The 21,540-nt window shown below is 41.5% G+C and overlaps 1 pseudogene; it reads left to right on the top strand.

Moving 5' to 3' along the window:
* Positions 1 to 21,540, top strand: part of LOC112240723 — a 58,028-nt pseudogene that overhangs the window by 11,135 nt on the left and 25,353 nt on the right.

Raw genomic sequence — 21,540 nt, 5'->3', positions numbered from 1 at the left:
AAGGACCAGGGTCAGTTAGTTACACTATAGATGGGGAAAAGGACCAGGGGTCAGTTACACTATAGAGGGAAAAGGACCAGGGTCAGTTAGTTACACTATAGAGGGAAAAGGACCAGGGTCAGTTACACTATAGAGGGGAAAAGGACCAGGGTCAGTTAGTTACACTATAGAGGGGAAAAGGACCAGGGTCAGTTAGTTACACTATATAGGGGAAAAGGACCAGGGTCAGTTACACTATAGATGGGGAAAAGGACCAGGGTCAGTTACACTATAGATGGGGAAAAGGACCAGGGTCAGTTACACTATAGAGGGGAAAAGGACCAGGGTCAGTTAGTTACACTATAGAGGGAAAAGGACCAGGGTCAGTTACACTATAGAGGGGAAAAGAACCAGGGTCAGTTACACTATAGAGGGGAAAAGGACCAGGGTCAGTTAGTTACACTATAGAGGGGAAAAGGACCAGGGTCAGTTACACTATAGAGGGGAAAAGGACCAGGGTCAGTTAGTTACACTATAGAGGGAAAAGGACCAGGGTCAGTTACACTATAGAGGGGAAAAGGACCAGGGTCAGTTAGTTACACTATAGAGGGGAAAAGGACCAGGGTCAGTTACACTATATAGGGACAAAAGGACCAGGGTCAGTTACACTATATAGGGGAAAAGGACCAGGGTCAGTTAGTTACACGATAGAGGGGAAAAGGACCAGGGTCAGTTAGTTACACTATAGAGGGAAAAGGACCAGGGTCAGTTACACTATAGAGGGGAAAAGGACCAGGGTCAGTTACAATATAGAGGGGAAAAGGACCAGGGTCAGTTACACTATAGAGGGGAAAAAGGACCAGGGTCAGTTAGTTACACAATATAGGGGAAAAGGACCAGGGTCTGTTAGTTACACTATAGAGGGGAAAAGGACCAGGGTCAGTTAGTTACACTATAGAGGGGAAAAGGACCAGGGTCTGTTAGTTACACTATAGAGGGGAAAAGGACCAGGGTCAGTTAGACTGTTAGTCTTCAGTTGTAGTGATATAGATGTTAGTCTTAATTTGTAGTGATATAGATGTTAGTCTTCAGTTGTAGTGATATAGATGTTAGTCTTCAGATCTAGTGATATATTTGTTAGTCTACAGTTGTAGTGATATAGATTTTAGTCTTCAGTTGTAGTGATATAGTTGTTAGTCTACAGTTGTAGTGATATAGATGTTAGTCTTCAGTTGTAGTGATATAGTTGTTAGTCTACAGTTGTAGTGATATAGATGTTAGTCTTCAGTTGTAGTGATATAGATGTTAGTCTTCAGTTGTAGTGATATAGTTGTTAGTCTACAGTTGTAGTGATATAGATGTTAGTCTTCAGTTGTAGTGATATAGTTGTTAGTCTACAGTTGTAGTGATATAGATGTTAGTCTTCAGTTGTAGTGATATAGATGTTGTTGTTAGTCTTCAGTTCTAGTGATATAGATGTTAGTCTTCAGTTGTAGTGATATAGATGTTAGTCTTCAGTTGTAGTGATATAGTTGTTAGTCTACAGTTGTAGTGATATAGATGTTAGTCTTCAGTTGTAGTGATATAGATGTTAGTCTTCAGTTGTAGTGATATAGATGTTAGTCTTCAGTTGTAGTGATATAGATGTTGTTGTTAGTCTACAGTTGTAGTGATATAGATGTTAGTCTTCAGTTGTAGTGATATAGATGTTGTTGTTAGTCTTCAGTTGTAGTGATATAGTTGTTGTTGTTGTTTGTGTGTAGGTCATCCTCTCTCTGATCCTGGTCATATCTGTGGACTAGTCGACCCAGGTCAGCAGTCTTACTGGCAGAGCTCCCTGTGCTCCAAGAAACATAGCTACGTCTGTCAGAAAGACCCAGCTACATCCCCTGTTCTCCCAGGTAGGTCTGTCAGAAAGACCCACCTACATCCCCCGTTCACCCAGGTAGGTCTGTCAGAAAGACCCACCTACACCCCCCGTTCACCCAGGTAGGTCGGTCAGAAAGACCCACCTACATCCCCCGTTCACCCAGGTAGGTCTGTCAGAAAGACCCACCTACACCCCCGTTCACCCAGGTAGGTCTGTCAGAAAGACCCACCTACACCCCCCATTCACCCAGGTAGGTCTGTCAGAAAGACCTCCCTAAAAGCCCCATTCACCCAGATCCAACTTTGTTCTACTCTGCTCAATTAAATCCAGTCCAGTCCATTTTAGTCCAGTCTAGTCTAGTCCATTTCAATCTTGAACAGTTTGTTCAGTCCAGTCTAGTCCAGTTCATTTCAGTCCAGTCTAGTCTCGTCCATTTCAATCTTGAACAGTTTGTTCAGTCTAGTCCAGTTCATTTCAGTCTAGTCCAGTTCATTTCAGTCCAGTCTAGTCTAGTCCATTTCAATCTTGTACAGTTTGTTTTTATTACGCTCAGTCCATTTTGGTTCATTTCAGTTCAGTCTAGTCCAGTTCATTTCAGTCCAGTCTAGTCCAGATAATTTCAGTCCAGTCTAGTCCAGTCTAGTCCAGTCTCTTCCAGTCCAGTCTATTCCAGATAATTTCAGTCCAGTCTAGTCCAGTTCATTTCAGTCCAGTCTCATCCAGTCCAGTCCAGTCTAGTCCAGTCCAGTCTAGTCCAGTCTCATCTAGTCCAGTCCAGTCTAGTCCAGATAATTTCAGTCCAGTCTAGTCCAGTCTAGTCCAGTCTACTCCAGTTCATTTCAGTCCAGTCCAGTCTAGTCCAGTCCAGTCTAGTCCAGTCTACTCCAGTTCATTTCAGTCCAGTCCAGTCTAGTCCAGTCTACTCCAGTTCATTTCAGTCCAGTCTAGTCCAGTCTAGTCCAGTCCAGTCTAGTCCAGTCTACTCCAGTTCATTTCAGTTCAGTCTAGTCCAGTTCATTTCAGTCCAGTCTAGTCCAGTCCAGTCTAGTCCAGTTCATTTCAGTCCAGTCTCGTCCAGTCCAGTCTAGTCCAGTCTCTTCCAGTCCAGTCTATTCCAGATAATTTCAGTCCAGTCTAGTCCAGTTCATTTCAGTCCAGTCTCATCCAGTCCAGTCTAGTCCAGTCTAGTCCAGTCCAGTCTAGTCCAGTCTCATCTAGTCCAGTCCAGTCTAGTCCAGTCCAGTCTAGTCCAGTCTACTCCAGTCTAGTCCAGTCCAGTCTAGTCCAGTTCATTTCAGTCCAGTCCAGTCTAGTCCAGTCTACTCCAGTTCATTTCAGTCCAGTCCAGTCTAGTCCAGTCTACTCCAGTTCATTTCAGTCCAGTCCAGTCTACTCCAGTTCATTTCAGTCCAGTCTAGTCCAGTCTAGTCCAGTCCAGTCTAGTCCAGTCTACTCCAGTTCATTTCAGTCCAGTCCAGTTCATTTCAGTCCAGTCTCCTCCAGTTCATTTCAGTCCAGTCTCATCCAGTCCAGTCTAGTCTAGTCCAGTCTAGTCCAGTCCAGTCTAGTCCAGTCTACTCCAGTTAATTTCAGTCCAGTCTAGTCCAGTTCATTTCAGTCCAGTCCAGTCTATTCCATTTCATTTTTGTATTATATTGTTTATTATGGGCGGTGTATTTCTTGTGTTCTACAATGTGTTTCCCTGGATTTGTGATCCACAGAAGTGACAGGTTACTGCTCCAGTCCGTGGATTCCCTACGCTGCCAGGTGCTACCTCCTCCAGCGTACCAAGAAGACCTGGACAGAGGCTCAGACGGAATGTCGGAAGGACGGAGGCGACCTGGCCAGCATCCACAACATTGAGCAGCACAGCTTTGTGATGTCACAGCTGGGATATGGTCAGTGAAACACAGATACGCTCACACGTTAGAAAGTCAGTGAAAAGGCTAACTCCAACTCTCCCCTTTCCCTCCTCTCCTCCTCCCCTCCTCTCCTCCTCTCCTACTTTCCTCTGTCCCAGCGGCCGCTGACGAGCTGTGGATCGGGATGAATGATGTCAAGATGCCACTACTGTTTGAGTGGAGCGACCAATCCCCTGTCACCTTCACCAGGTGGGAGGAAGCCATGCCAATGGAGGGCAACTGTGTCCTGGTCAGAGGAGAGGTATGGTACCATCATCCCCCCTCGACACCCCCTAACCCTAACACCCCCTGACCCTAACACCTATTTACAACCACACCAACCCTCTCCCTCCTTGATGATGTCCTGTGTGACTGTGTCTGTCTTGCAGCAAGGCAGGTGGGCTACTCAGGTGTGTGACAACCAGCGTGGCTTCATCTGTATGAAGAAATCTACCTCCCAACCCCCAGGGGACCAGGTGGACACTAACCCAGGCTGCAAATCGGTGAGTGGACAGCCAGGGAGAGCAGAGGTCAGCGCTATAGAGCAGAGGTCAGCGCTATAGAGCAGAGGTCAGCGCTATAGAGCAGAGGTCAGCGCTATAGAGCAGAGGTCAGCGCTATAGAGCAGAGGTCAGCGCTATAGGTCAGAGCAGAGGTCAGCGCTATAGAGCAGAGGTCAGCGCTATAGAGCAGAGCAGAGGTCAGAGGTCAGCCAGGGAGAGCAGAGGTCAGCCAGGGAGAGCAGAGGTCAGCCAGGGAGAGCAGAGGTCAGCCAGGGAGAGCAGAGCTCATGCTCTATAGTGTCTGTTCTCAGGAACAGCCACATATATAGCTCTCCCCACCGGAGAGTGAGGTTCAAGCCTCGATTCAAGCCTTCCTGATGTCACTCCCACTTCTCCACCTCTGTTTCCAACTGTCTGAATAAAGTAGAAAAAAAACATTCTGTAAATGTGCAAGATTTAGTCAGCTAGCTAGTTGTGTAGTCCCTGGGCAGGTAGATAATCAACATTTACATCAAAAATCTAATCAAATGTAATTTGTCACGTTCGCTGAATACAACAGGATTTCTGGTATAATGGTGTTGATGTGATACATGACCAGCCTTACACCAAGACCAGCTCAACAGCCTAACAGCTGTTTCTGACCCTGTTTGCCTCTCTGAAGCATTGGACCAGGCACGGCTCCTTCTGCTACTTCGTGGGACCAGAGATCAAGACCTTTGATGAGGCCAAAAAGACATGCAAGGGCTCACAGTCATATCTGGCAGATGTTTCTAGCAGGTAAGAACGAAACCGGGATATACTTCTCTATATCCAAAATGTGGGTAGATAATACATTGTCTAATGATAATGAGTTCAGGGTGGACCAAGTTCCATTATAATGTATATCTTATTTGCTCTATACTGAAAGTGCTCCATCTTGAACCCTCGGCTGCTGACACCATTTTAGGGCATTGTATTAACAGTGGACTAAAGGACCAAATGCTAAAATAGAGTTTTTGAGTAAAATATACTTTTAACCATAATGTTTCAATATTGTTATAATGATAATGTGTCCATTGTGGATAATGATCCATGATAATGATCTATAATCACATGCCATGATAATGTTCCATGATAATGCTACAATGATAAAGTCTCAAAATAATGTGTACAGGGTGGATAATGTTATAATGATAATGTTTTCATAATAATGTGTCCAGGTTGGATAATGTCAGAATGACAATACCTCATAATAATGTGTCCACGGTGGATAATGTCAGAATGATAATGTTTTCACAATAATGTGTCCAGGGTAGATAATGTTATAATGATAATGTCTCATAATAATGTGTCCAGGGTGGATAATGTTATAATTCTAATGTTTTAATTAATAATGTGTCCAGGGCAGATAATGTTATAATGATAATGTTTTCATAATAATGTGCCCAGGTTGGATAATGCTTTCCTGATCAGCCTGGTTGGGTCCAGGCCAGAGCAACACTTCTGGATCGGACTCTCCAACCAGAACCACATCGATAATCTTCAGCTAATGAAAGCAACAGGGTCAGGGTGGATAACCCACTGATAATGTCTCACAGATGCCAGGTAAAGGACAACCTCAGAGTTTTATAATAATGTCCATATATTGTAGTGACAGATGCCAGGTATAGGACAACCTCGAGATATATAATAATACTATATATTGTAGTGACAGATGCCAGGTATAGGACAACCTCAGAGATATATAATAATATATATATTGTAGTGACAGATGCCAGGTATAGGACAATCAGAGATAATATAATGTTACTATAATTGTCCAGGGTGACAGATGCCAGGTATAGGACAACCTCAGAGATATATAATAATACTATATATTGTAGTGACAGATGCCAGGTATAAGGATCAACCTCAGAGATGTATAATAATGGAATATGATATTGTAGTGACAGATGCCAGGTAGATAAGGATAACCTCAGAGATATATAATAATACTATATAATGCTTAGTGACAGATGCCAGGTATAGGACAACCTCAGAGATATATAATAATACTATATACCAGAGTGACAGATGCCAGGCTAGGACAACCTCAGAGATGTATAATAATACTATATATTGTAGTGACAGATGCCAGGTATAGGACAACCTCAGAGATATATAATAATACTATATATTGTAGTGACAGATGCCAGGTATAGGACAACCTCAGAGATATATAATAATACTATATATTGTAGTGACAGATGCCAGGTAAAGGACAACCTCAGAGATGTATAATAATACTATATATTATAGTGACAGATGCCAGGTATAGGACAACCTCAGAGATATATAATAATACTATATATTGTAGTGACAGATGACAGGTATAGGACAACCTCAGAGATATATAATAATACTATATATTGTAGTGACAGATGCCAGGAGTCTCACTACAGTTCTATAGCAGGAGTCTGACTACAGTTCTTTAGTAGGAGTCTCACTACAGTTCTTTAGTAGGAGTCTCACTACAGTTATATAGTAGGAGTCTGACTACAGTTCTATAGTAGGAGTCTCACTACAGTTCTATAGCAGGAGTCTCACTACAGTTCTATAGTAGGAGTCTCACTACAGTTCTATAGTAGGAGTCTCACTACAGTTCTTTAGCAGGAGTCTCACTATAGTTCTTTAGTAGGAGTCTCACTACAGTTCTATAGTAGGAGTCTGACTACAGCTCCATAGCAGGAGTCTCACTACAGTTCTATAGCAGGAGTCTCATTACAGTTCTATAGTAGGAGTCTCACTACAGTTCTATATTAGGAGTCTCACTACAGTTATATAGTAGGAGTCTCACTACAGTTATTTAGTAGGAGTCTCACTATAGTTCTTTAGTAGAAGTCTCATACTTCAGTTCTAAATAACTGAATATCATTGAACATGGTAATAGGTGCTCTTACCTGTGAACCTGAATGTTGCTCTGTATTTGTGTTCTCTCTTTGCGTCAACTTTGACCTCAGGCAGTCGACAGGGTTGTGTGGCCATGACAACAGGGACTCTAGCTGGATTATGGGATGTGCTGAGCTGCACCAATCAGGCGAAGTATATCTGTAAACATCTGGCAGAAGGAGCGGGGCCCACACCAGAACCAATCACACCTGTCCCTCCCAGTTGCCATGAGGGCTGGTTTCCTGTGGTGTCTCGGAACTACTGCTTCAAGGTAGACATAACTTAGAATGAAACTATAATGTATTATGAGTGTAGTAACAACCTCTAGAGGAGTTAAAACCGCTTAAGGATTAGCCCCCTTTTTTCTATTTTCTCCTACAATGACATACCCAAGTCTAACTTCCTGTTGCTCAGGCCCTGAAGCAAGGATATGCTTATTCTTGGTACCATTTGAAAGGAAACACTTTCAGGTTTATGGAAATGTGAAAGGAATGTAGGAGAATATAACACAATGGATCTGGTAGAAGATAATAGAACAACCAACCGTTCTTTTGTCTTTGTTTTGTACCATCATCTTTGAAATGACCATCATTTATTATTCCAACCCAGGTACAATTTAGATTTTAGCCACTAGATGGCATCAGTGTATTCCATAGTTTTACACTGATCCAATGAACCATTGCATTTCTGTTCAAAATTCAAGACTGCCCTAATGTGCCTAATTTGTTTATTAATAACTTTTTTGTTGAAAATTGTGCACTCTCCTCAAACAACAATAGCATGGTATTCTTTCACTGTAATAGCTACTGTAAATTGGACAGTGCAGTTTGATGATTAACAAGAATTTAAGCTTTCTGCCAATATCAGATATGTCTATATCCTGGGAAATGTTCTTGTTACTAACAACCTCATGCTAATCGCATTAGCCTACGTTAGCTCAACCGTCCCGTGGAAGGGACACCGATCCCGAAGAAGTTTGAATGTTGTTCCTCCTCAGTTGACATCTATACAGCCAGGTTCTACAATATAGCAACATAATAATACCTGACATGGAGACACTTTGATCCAGTCATACATGCATACATTTTACAGGCTGGGTGGTCTCGGGAATCAAACCCACTATCCTGGTCTTGCAAGCACCATGTCCTACCACCTGATCTACAGAGGTTATAGGTCATTTAGGACAATGACCTGGTTTGTCGTTACTTCAGGATCTCTTCCTAACGGTAACAGATCATGATCCAGAGACAGTCTGTAATTTAAGGATCTCTTCCTAACGGTAACAGATCATGATCCAGAGACAGTCTGTAATATCAGGATCTCTTCCTAACAGTAACAGATCATGATCCAGAGACAGTCTGTAATTTAAGGATCTCTTCCTAACGGTAACAGATCATGATCCAGAGACAGTCTGTAATATAAGGATCTTTTCCTAACGGTAACAGATCATGATCCAGAGACAGTCTGTAATATCAGGATCTCTTCCTAACAGTAACAGATCATGATCCAGAGACAGTCTGTAATATAAGGATCTCTTCCTAACGGTAACAGATCATGATCCAGAGACAGTCTGTAATATAAGGATCTCTTCCTAACGGTAACAGATCATGATCCAGAGACAGTCTGTAATATTAGGATCTCTTCCTAACGGTAACAGATCATGATCCAGAGACAGTCTGTGTATTAAATGACAGTCTCTTCCCTGTGTAGTGTCCATGGGACTCTAGTCAATAGTAGTTCACTACCCATAGGGCTCTGGTCTAAAGTAGTGCACTACCCCATAGGCCTCTGGTCAAAAGTAGTGCACTACCCATAGTGCTCTGGTAAGTAATGCACTGAATAGGTTGTTTGTCTGGTCCAGTTCTTTACAGGGCCTCGCGAAGATGAGAAGACCTGGTTTGAGGCTCGGGACTTCTGCAGGGTGATTGGAGGAGACCTACTCAGCATCCACAGTTCTACGGACCTCCAGTCTATGCATCATGTGTAAGTTCTTCAACCTCACTCAGATATTCCAACTCACACCTTTATCGGTTAGCAACGGCTCCAGCCCCCAATAATCTTCTACAGGTCTTATTCTAGGATCCAAAGAGTCAACATATACAGGTTTAATAACATGTTTGTTTCCTATAAAGGTTTAGTAACATGTTTGTTTCCTATAAAGGATTAATAACATGTTTGTTTCCTATAAAGGTTTAGTAACATGTTTGTTTCCTATAAAGGATTAATAACATGTTTGTTGCAGTATGTGACAGTTCTATTTCCACCTTCTTCCAGGTTGTATTCCCTGCCATGGTGATAATATAGTATTGTTCTGGGTACCGTAGCCATGGTGATAATATAGTAATGTTTTGGATACCGTAGCCATGGTAATAATATAGTATTGTTCTGGATACCGTAACCATGGTGATCACATATTATTGTTTTGGCTACTGTAGCCATGGTGATAATATAGTATTGTTCTGGATACCGTAACCATGGTGATAATATATTATTGTTTTGGATACTGTAGCCAAATCAAATTGATTTATAAAGCCCTTCTTACATCAGCTGATATCTCTAAGTGCTGAACAGAAACCCAGCCTAAAACCCCCAAACAGCAAGCAATGCAGGTGTAGAAGCACGTTGGCTAGGAAAAACTCCTTAGAAAGGCCAGAACCTAGGAAGAAACCTAGAGAGGAACCAGGCTATGAGGGGTGGCCAGTCCTCTTCTGGCTGTGCCGGATGGAGATTATAACAGAACATGGCCAAGATGTTCAAATGTTCATAAATGACCAGCATGGTCAAATAATAGGTCTGGGACAGGTAGCACATTCGGTGAACAGGTCAGGATTCCATTGCCGTAGGCAGAACAGTTGAAACTGGAGCAGCAGCACGGCCAGGTGGACTGGGGACAGCAAGGAGTCATCATGCCAGGTAGTCCTGAGGCATGGTCCTAGGGCTCAGGTCCTCCGAGAGAGAGAAAGAAAGAGAGAAAGAGAGAATTAGAGAGAGCATACTTAAATTCACACAGGACACCAAATAGGACAGGAGAAGTACTCCAGATATAACAAACTGACCCTAGCCCCCCGACACATAAACTACTACAGTATAAATACTGGAGGCTGAGACAGGAGTGGTCAGGAGACACTGTGGCCCCATCCGATGATACCCCCGGACAGGGCCAAACAGGAAGGATAAAAACCCCACCCACTTTGCCAAAGCACAGCCCCCACACTACTAGAGGGATATCTTTAACGACCAACTTACCATCCTGAGACAAGGCCGAGTATAGCCCACAAAGATCTCCGCCACGGCACAACCCAAGGGGGGGTGCCAACCCAGACAGGAAGATCACATCAGTGACTCAACCCACTCAAGTGACGCACCCCTCCTAGGGATGGTATGAAAGAGCCCCAGTAAGCCAGTGACTCAGCCCCTGTAATAGGGTTAGAGGCAGAGAATCCCAGTGGAAAGAGGGGAACCGGCCAGGCAGAGACAGCAAGGGCGGTTCGTTGCTCCAGAGCCTTTCCGTTCACCTTCACACTCCTGGGCCAGACTACACCCAATCACCGCCCTTGCTGTCTCTGCCTGGCCGGCAGACTAAATTACTTTTTTGCCCGCTTTGAGGACAATACAGTGCCACTGACACGGCCTGCAACGGAAACATGCGGTCTCTCCTTCACTGCAGCCGAAGTGAGTAAGACATTTAAACGTGTTAACCCTCGCAAGGCTGCAGGCCCAGACGGCATCCCCAGCCGCGCCCTCAGAGCATGCGCAGACCAGCTGGCCGGTGTGTTTACGGACATATTCAATCAATCCCTATACCAGTCTGCTGTTCCCACATGCTTCAAGAGGGCCACCATTGTTCCTGTTCCCAAGAAAGCTAAGGTAACTGAGCTAAACGACTACCGCCCGTAGCACTCACATCCGTCATCATGAAGTGCTTTGAGAGACTAGTCAAGGACCATATCACCTCCACCCTACCTGACACCCTTGACCCACTCCAATTTGCTTACCGCCCAAATAGGTCCACAGACGATGCAATCTCAACCACACTGCACACTGCCCTAACCCATCTGGACAAGAGGAATACCTATGTGAGAATGCTGTTCATCGACTACAGCTCGGCATTCAACACCATAGTACCCTCCAAGCTCGTCATCAAGCTCGAGACCCTGGGTCTCGACCCCGCCCTGTGCAACTGGGTACTGGACTTCCTGACGGGCCGCCCCCAGGTGGTGAGGGTAGGCAACAACATCTCCTCCCCGCTGATCCTCAACACTGGGGCCCCACAAGGGTGCGTTCTGAGCCCTCTCCTGTACTCCCTGTTCACCCACGACTGCGTGGCCATGCACGCCTCCAACTCAATCATCAAGTTTGCGGACGACACAACAGTGGTAGGCTTGATTACCAACAACGACGAGACGGCCTACAGGGAGGAGGTGAGGGCCCTCGGAGTGTGGTGTCAGGAAAATAACCTCACACTCAACGTCAACAAAACTAAGGAGATGATTGTGGACTTCAGGAAACAGCAGAGGGAACACCCCCATCCACATCGATGGAACAGTAGTGGAGAGGGTAGCAAGTTTTAAGTTCCTCGGCATACACATCACAGACAAACTGAATTGGTCCACTCACACAGACAGCATCGTGAGGAAGGCGCAGCAGCGCCTCTTCAACCTCAGGAGGCTGAAGAAATTCGGCTTGTCACCAAAAGCACTCACAAACTTCTACAGATGCACAATCGAGAGCATCCTGGCGGGCTGTATCACCGCCTGGTATGGCAACTGCACCGCCCTCAACCGTAAGGCTCTCCAGAGGGTAGTGAGGTCTGCACAACGCATCACCGGGGGCAAACTACCTGCCCTCCAGGACACCTACACCACCCGATGCTACAGGAAGGCCATAAAGATCATCAAGGACATCAACCACCCGAGCCACTGCCTGTTCACCCCGCTGCCATCCAGAAGGCGAGGCCAGTACAGGTGCATCAAAGCTGGGACCGAGAGACTGAAAAACAGCTTCTATCTCAAGGCCATCAGACTGTTAAACAGCCACCACTAACATTGAGTGGCTACTGCCAACACACTGTCAATGACACTGACTCTACTCCAGCCACTTTAATCATGGGAATCGATGGGAAATGATGTAAATATATCACTAGCCACTTTAAACAATGCTACCTTATATAATGTTACTTACCCTACATTGTTCATCTCATATGCATACGTTGATACTGTACTCTATATCATCGACTGCATCCTTATGTAATACATGTATCACTAGCCACTTTAACTATGCCACTTGGTTTACATACTTATCTCATATGTATATACTGTACTCGATATCATCTACTGTATCTTGCCTATGCTGCTCTGTACCATCACTCATTCATATATCCTTATGTACATATTCTTTATCCCCTTACACTGTGTATGACAGTAGTTTTTTTTGGAATTGTTAGTTAGATTACTTGCTCGTTATTACTGCATTGTCGGAACTAGAAGCACAAGCATTTCGCTACACTCGCATTAACATCTGCTAACCATGTGTATGTGACAAATACAATTTGATTTGATTTGATTTGATCATATGACCCACTGAAGAGATGAGTCTTCAGTAAAGACATAAAGGTTGAGACCGAGTTTGCGTCTCTTACATGGGTAGGCAGACCATTCCATAAAAATTGAGCTCTATAGGAGAAAGACCTGCCTCCAGCTATTTGCTGGATAATATATGATAATGTAGTATTGTTCTGGATACCGTAACCATGGTGATAATATAGTATTGTTTTGTATACATTAGCCATGGTTGGACTTCCTGGATCGGTCTGAGTGCTCAGGATCCCAACGCTGGCTACGCCTGGACTGATGGGTCACCAGTGAGTTATGTTCACATAATAATACAAATACTACTACTAATTATAATACTAATAGTAATACCACTACTAATACTACTACTACTAGTAATACTACTACTACTACTACTACAACTAATAGTAATACTACTACTACAACTACTGCTACTAATAGTAATACCACTACTAATACTATTACTAATAGTAATACTACTACTACTACTACTACTACTAATAGTAATACTACTACTTATAATACTAATAGTAATATTACTACTACTACTACTACTACTACTACTACTACTACTAATTATAATACTAGTAGTAATACTACTACTACTACAACTACTGCTACTAATAGTAATACCACTACTAATACTACTACTAATAGTAATACTACTACTACAACTACTGCTACTAATAGTAATACCACTACTAATACTATTACTAATAGTAATACTACTACTACTACTACTACTACTAATAGTAATACTACTACTTATAATACTAATAGTAATATTACTACTACTACTACTACTACTACTACTACTAATTATAATACTAGTAGTAATACTACTACTACTACAACTACTGCTACTAATAGTAATACCACTACTAATACTACTACTAATAGTAATACTACTACTACTACTACTTATAATACTAATAGTAATATTACTACTACTACTACTACTACCACTAATTATAATACTAGTAGTAATACTACTACAACTACTACTACTAATAGTAATACTACTATTACTACTACTACTTCTAAAATATAAATAATAATAGTAATACTACTACTACTACTAACAGAAATACTACAACTACTACCAATAGTAATACTACTACTAATACTAGTACTACTACTAATTATATATAATACTACTAATAGTAATACTAATAGTAATAATAGTAATACTACTGCTACTACTACTAGTAATACTACCACTACTAATAATAGTAATACTGCTACTACTACTACTAATTATAATACTAGTAGTAATACTACTACTACTACAACTACTGCTACTAATAGTAATACCACTACTAATACTACTACTAATAGTAATACTACTACTACTACTTATAATACTAATAGTAATATTACTACTACTACTACTACTACCACTAATTATAATACTAGTAGTAATACTACTACAACTACTACTACTAATAGTAATACTACTATTACTACTACTACTTCTAAAATATAAATAATAATAGTAATACTACTACTACTACTAACAGAAATACTACAACTACTACCAATAGTAATACTACTACTAATACTAGTACTACTACTAATTATATATAATACTACTAATAGTAATACTAATAGTAATAATAGTAATACTACTGCTACTACTACTAGTAATACTACCACTACTAATAATAGTAATACTGCTACTACTACTACTAATAGTAATTATACTACAATCTATAATATTACTAGTAATACTACTACTACTACTAATACTAGTACTACTACTAATTATAATACTAATAGTAATACTACTACTAGTAATACTATTACTATTACTACTAATGGTAATACTTCTACCTCTACTACTAATAGTAATTATTCTACTAATTATAATATTAGTAGTAATACTACTGCTACTACTGTGTCTAATAGTAATACTACTACTACTACTAGTAATACTACTAGCACTACCACTAATAGTAATACTGCTACTAATAGTAATACTGCTACTAATAGTAATACTACTACTACTGCAACTAATAGTAATACTACTACTTCTACTACTAATAGTAATGCTACCACTACTACTACTTAGAATGGTAATACTACTACTACTGCTCAGAATAGTAATACTACTACTACTAATTATATTTATAATGGCAATAGTAATACTATTACTACTAATATAATTAGATATACTACTACTACTAACAGAGTTAGTAATACTGCTACTTATAGTAAATCTACTACTACTACTAATAGTAATACTACTACTACTACTACTACTACTATTAGTAATACTGCTATTAATTGCAATACTACTTCTACTACTACAAAAAGTAATACTACTACTACTACTACTTCTACTAATAGTAATACTGCTACTGATAGTAATACTACTACTGCTACTAATTGTATTACTACTACTACTACTACTATTAGTAATACTGCTATTCATTGCAATACTACTTCTACTACTACAAAAAGTAATACTACTACTACTACTACTACTACTTCTACTAATAGTAATACTGCTACTGATAGTAATAGTACTACTACTACTAATAGTATTACTACTACTACTACTAATAAAATTAATACCACTACTAGAAATACTACTACTATTATAAATACTACTACTACTAATATAAATACTACTACTACTACTACTACTAATAGAAATACTACTACAACTAAAAGTAATACTACTACTACTACTGCTACTATTAGTAATACTACTACTACTACTAATATATATACTACTACTACTACTACTGCTACGAATAGTAATACTGCAACTAATACGACTACTACTACTACCACTGCTACTAATACTACTACTACTACGACAACTACTACTAATAGTAATACTACTACTAATAGTAATACTGCTAGTAATAGTAATACTACTACAACTAAAAGTAATACTACTACTACTACGGCTACTATTAGTAATACTACTACTACTCCTAATAGAAATACTACTACTAATAATAGATATACTACTACTAGTGCTACTAATAGTAATACTGCAATTGATACGGCTACTACTACTACCACTGCTACTAATACTACTAATACTACTACTACTATGACAACTACTACTAATAGTAATACTACTACTAATAGTAATACTGCTAGTAATAGTAATGCTAGTACTACTAATAATAATACTACTGCTAATAGTAATACTACTACTACTACTACTAATAGTAATACTGCTACTAATAGTAATACTACTGCTATTAATAGTAATACTGCTACTAATAGTAATACTACTGCTATTAATAGTAATACTACTACAAATTTGAATTATAATAATAATAGTAATACTGCTTCTACTACTACTGGTAATACTACTCGTACTACTACTACTGCTACTAACATAATACTGCGACTAATAGTAATCCTACTAGGACTAATAGTAATACTACTACTACTACTAATAGTAATACTACTACTAATAATACTACTAATACTGCTACGAATGGTAATACTACTACCAATAGTATTAATACTACTACTACTAATAGTAATACTACTACTAATAGTAATACTACTACTTCTTCTGCTAATAGTAATACTACTACTGCCACTAATAGTAATACTACTACTACTAATAGTAATACTACTACTAATGGCAATATTACTACTACTACTACTACTAATAGCAATACTGCTACTAATAGTAACACTACTACTACTACTACTACTACTACTACTACTAATAGTACTACTGCTACTACTACTACTAATAGTCATACTACTACTAATAGTTATACTACTACTACCACCACTAATGGTAATACCACAACCACTACTAATAGTAATGCTACTACTACTAATAGTAATACTGCTACTAATAGTAATACTGCTACTAATAGTAATACTGCTCCTAATAGTAATACTACTACTACTACTAATAGTAATACTACTACTACTAATAGTAATACTATTAATAATACTGTTGTTCCTGAACACTTCCAAGTGAGCTGCCTCCCATGTTGGCTGATGTTTTTCCTCAAGGAATATTCATGATTGTCTGTACAAGGTTTGAAGTATTGTTGATCAGAAGTCTACCTCATGGGAAAGTTTCTCTTACAAATGTGTTTGTCCTCAGCTGTCCTTCCAACACTGGATGGAGGGGGAACCCAACAACTACAACGGCGTGGAGTCCTGTGCTGAGATGAGGAACTCTTACTGGGATAAAGAGGGATCCTGGAACGATGTAAACTGTGAGGGCTACAACGACTGGCTGTGTGAGATCCCTAAAGGTAATGTAATGTATGTCTCTGTAATGAGTCTCTCAAAATGAATAAAGAAAACATTTAATTTAAAAAGAAAAAAAGAAAATCTAAAAATAACAAATAATTAAAGAGCATCAATAAAATAACAGTAGCGAGGCTATATGGGGCTACCGAGTGGTGCAGCGGTCTAAGGCACTGCATCTCAGTTGCCATACCAGGCGTTGATGCAACCAGTGCTCATGGTGATGCATCTGTTGAACTTTTTGAGGATCTGAGGATCCACCTTTTCAGCCTACTGAGGGGATTAGCCATTGTCGTGCCCTCTTCATGACTGTCTTGGTGTGTTTGGACCATGATAGTTTGTTGGTGATGTGGACACCAAGGAACTTGAAGCTCTCAACCTGCTCCACTACAGTCCTGTCGATGAGAATTGGGGCGTGCTTGGCCCTCCTTTTCCTGTAGTCCACGATCATCTCCTTTGTCTTGATCACATTGAGGGAGAGGTTGTTGTCCTGGCACCACACTGCAAGGTCTCTGACCTCCACCCTTTAGGCTGTCTCATCGTTGTCGGTGATCAGGCCTACCACCGTTGTGTCATCAGCAAACTTAATGATGGTGTTGGAGTCATGCTTGGCCACGCAGTCGCGGGTGAACAGGGAGTACAGGAGGGGACTGAGCCCGCACCCCTCAGAGGCCCCTGTGTTGAGGATCAACATGGCAGATGTGTTGTTACCTACCATTTCCACCTGGGGGCGGCCCATCAGGAAGTCCAGGATCCAGTTGCAGAGGGGAGTGTTTATAGTCCCAGGGTCCTTAGCTTAGTGATGAGCTTTGAGGACACTAGGGGCGGCAGCGTAGCCTAGTGGTTAGAGCGTTGGACTAGTAACCGGAAGGTTGCAAGTTCAAACCCCTGAGCTGACAAGGTACAAATCTGTCGTTCTGCCCCTGAACAGGCAGTTAACCCACTGTTCCTAGGCCGTCATTGAAAATAAGAATTTGTTCTTAACTGACTTGCCTAGTTAAATAAAGGTAAAAAAAAAAAAATTTTTTAAACGCTGAGCTGTAGTCAATGAATAGCATTTTCAAGTAGGTGTTCCTTCTGTCCACGTGGGAAAGGGCAGTGTGGAGTGAAATAGAAATTGCGTCATCTGTGGATCTGTTGGGGCGGTATGCAAATTGGAGTGGGTCTAGTGTTTCTGGGATAATGGTGTTGTGAGCCATGACCAGCCTTTCAAAGCACTTCATGGTTATAGATGTGAGTGCTGCGGGTCGGTCGTCATTTAGGCAGGTTACCTTGGGGTTCTTGGGCACAGGCACTATGGTAATCTGCTTGAAACATGTTTCATCCTGGTAATCCGTCTGGCCCTGCGGCCTTGTGAATGTTGACCTATTTAAAAGGTTGTTCTCACATCGGCTACGGAGAGCATGATCACACAGCCGTCCAGAACAGCTGGTGCTCTCATGCATGCTTCAGTGTTGCTTGCCTCAAAGCATGCATAGAAGTAAGTTAGCTTGTCTGGTAGGCTCACTGGGCAGCTCGCGGCTGTGCTTCCCTTTGTAGTCCGTAATAGTTTGCAAGCCCTGCCACATCCGACGAGCATCGGATGTGGTAGAAATGAGGTAAAACTGATTTGTTTCCCTGCATTAAAGTCTCCGGCCACTAGGTGCGCCGCCCATGAGGTTGTGGTCAAAAGTGCAACACTATAAAAGGAAGACATTCAGGATGTAGCGCCTCTGTCTGTGGGACGGAAGTATTTTAGTCGACCTCACGTGCATGATTAGTAACCTTACTGGGACCAGAAGGCTTTAGCTTGGTGAGCTAACACAGTCTTCTCTCTCCTCCTGTCTTCTACATTCTCCTCCTCTTTTCTCTGTGGCATTACAGGAGTGACCCCACTACCTCCTCCCACCAACACCATCCCTGGTAAGTCCCCTTGACAGTACGCATCCCATAGCTCCCAGGACTCCCTGGAAAATATTGGCAAGTGTTGATGAGTTGTCTATCACTCTTAAAGTATTGAATAAATGAATGAGCTCACCACATTAAAAGTATAAATATTTTGAGGATGCATTGCGGTATGCTAGTGTGAACTTTGGAACGCAGTCCAAAAGGCCTCTGACAAGTCCCCTCTAGAGACCGAGCGGACAATCCCCTCTAGAGACCGAGCGGACAAGTCCCCTCGAGAGACCGAGCGGACAAGTCCCCTCGAGAGACCGAGCGGACAAGTCCCCTCGAGAGAGCGAGCGGACAAGTCCCCTCGAGAGAGCGAGCGGACAAGTCCCCTCGAGAGACAAGTCCCCTCGAGAGAGCGAGCGGACAAGTCCCCTCGAGAGAGCGAGCGAGCGGACAAGTCCCCTCGAGAGAGCGAGCGAGCGGACAAGTCCCCTCGAGAGAGCGAGCGAGCGGACAAGTCCCCTCGAGAGAGCGAGCGAGCGGACAAGTCCCCTCTAGAGAGCGAGCGAGCGGACAAGTCCCCTCTAGAGAGCGAGCGAGCGGACAAGTCCCCTCTAGAGACCGAGCGGACAAGTTCCCTCTAGAGACCGAGCGGACAAGTCCCCACTAGACACCGAGCGGACAAGTTCCCTCTAGAGACCGAGCGGACAAGTCCCCTCGAAACATCTAGCGGACAAGTCCCCACTAGAGACCGAGCGGACAAGTCCCCACTAGAGACCGAGCGGACAAGTCCCCACTAGAGACCGAGCGGACAAGTCCCCACTAGAGACCGAGCGGACAAGTCCCCACTAGAGACCGAGCAGACAAATTCTAGAGAGGACTAATCTGCTTGGTCTCTAGAGAGGACTAAACTGCTTGGTCTCTAGAGAGGACTAATCTGCTTGGTCTCTAGAGGGGACTAATCTGCTCGGTCTCCAGAGGGGACTTAATTGCACATAATTTATATTATTTTCTAACCCTGTCTAGAGTATAATGTGACAGAGGATGGCTGGCTGGAGTATGGAGGCTCTCAATATTACTTTAATACTGAAGTGCTGGCCATGGAGAATGCCAGACACTACTGTCAGCAGAGGCATGGGGACCTTGTTGTTATCAACGGACTAACAGAAAATACATTTCTGTGGAAAAAGGTAAACACCTAGAGTTTCGCTAAAGTCCTGCCTTCAAACACATTGGCAGAGCTATATACACAAGTGGTGTATAGTGCTTAGGTAAAAATACTTTAAAGTACTACTTAAGTCGTTTTTTGGGGTATCTGTTCTTTACTATTTATATTTTTGACAACTTTTACTTTTCCTTCACTACATTCCTAAAATAAATTATGTACTTTTTACTCCACACATTTTCCCTGACACCCAAAAGTAATGTTTTGAATGCTTAGCAGGACAGGAAAATGGTCCAATTCACGCACTAATCAAGAGAACATCCCTGGTAATCCTCTGCCTCTGATCTGGCGGACTCACGGCCTCACGGAACACAAAGGCTTCATTTGGTTTTAGGCTGGGTTTCTGTACAGCACTTTGAGATATCAGCTGATGTACGAAGGGCTATATAAATAAATTTGATTTGATTTGATTTGTAAATGATGTGTTGGAGTGTGCCCCTGGCTATCCGTAAATAGAAAAGATTTGCTTAATATAAGGATTTTGACATTTACTTTGGATCCTTAAGTGTTTTTAAAAAGATACTTTTAGACCTTTACTTAAGTAGTATTTTACTGGGTGACTTTCATTTTATATTAAGGTATCTTTACTTTTACTCAATTATCACAATTGGGTCATTTTTACACCACTGAAATACACTGAATCAAGGTGTTGAAACGGACGCTGGCCCATGTGGACTCCAAGACAGCTGGTCCCTAATGCTAATTGCTCTTTTTTTCAGATCAATAAAGAGCATCTTGAAAACCATTACATCGGGCTAACAGTTGATCTTGATCGCTCTTTCGGGTGAGTATAAAATGAGTAAAAGAAGATGATCAAACAGAAAAATAAAACGTTTTTTTATATCACTTCTAAACTAGTGGTGTCAAACTGCTGTTCTATTGCTGCATTCATGACCTTTTAGAAACTCTGAAATACGAGCTTCCTTTCTGGGAGAAATCGGTCTGAAAGGACATTTTTCTTGATACTACCCATCCCGCATGCGGGAGCGTAACGTAGTCTCAAACGAATTAGCATAACGCAGCGGACATAAATCTTCCTAGAAAATGTTCCTATTCATGAAAATCACAAATGAAATATATTGAGACACAGCTTAGCCTTTTGTTAATCACACTGTCATCTCAGATTTTAAAAATATGCTTTACAGCCAACGCTAGACAAGCATTTGTGTAAGTTTATCATGGCATAATGCTATGGCTAGTGTTAGGGTTGTGTAAATTCGAATCTGGTATCAGGATAAATATAACAATGAGTCACAGATTTTATACTATGTATTTTTTATTAGCTAAGTAATAAATGGCAAGTGCAACTTTCGTATATACGGACTCACTGTAATACCACGCAGGGCAGAACAGAGAACTGACAAGATGTATGTAAACAGTATTCTTTATACTGTGATAGACAGTTCCAACCCGTCTGTTGGCCTATCACAGTAGAGACTGGGCATGGTTTAAACTTGCTCAGCCTATT

Source organism: Oncorhynchus tshawytscha, linkage group LG28 (genome assembly GCF_018296145.1).
Source record: "Oncorhynchus tshawytscha isolate Ot180627B linkage group LG28, Otsh_v2.0, whole genome shotgun sequence".
Lineage (NCBI taxonomy): Eukaryota > Metazoa > Chordata > Actinopteri > Salmoniformes > Salmonidae > Oncorhynchus > Oncorhynchus tshawytscha.
The sequence above is the reverse complement of the archived record's forward strand: the minus strand, read 5'-3'. Positions and strand labels throughout refer to the sequence as shown.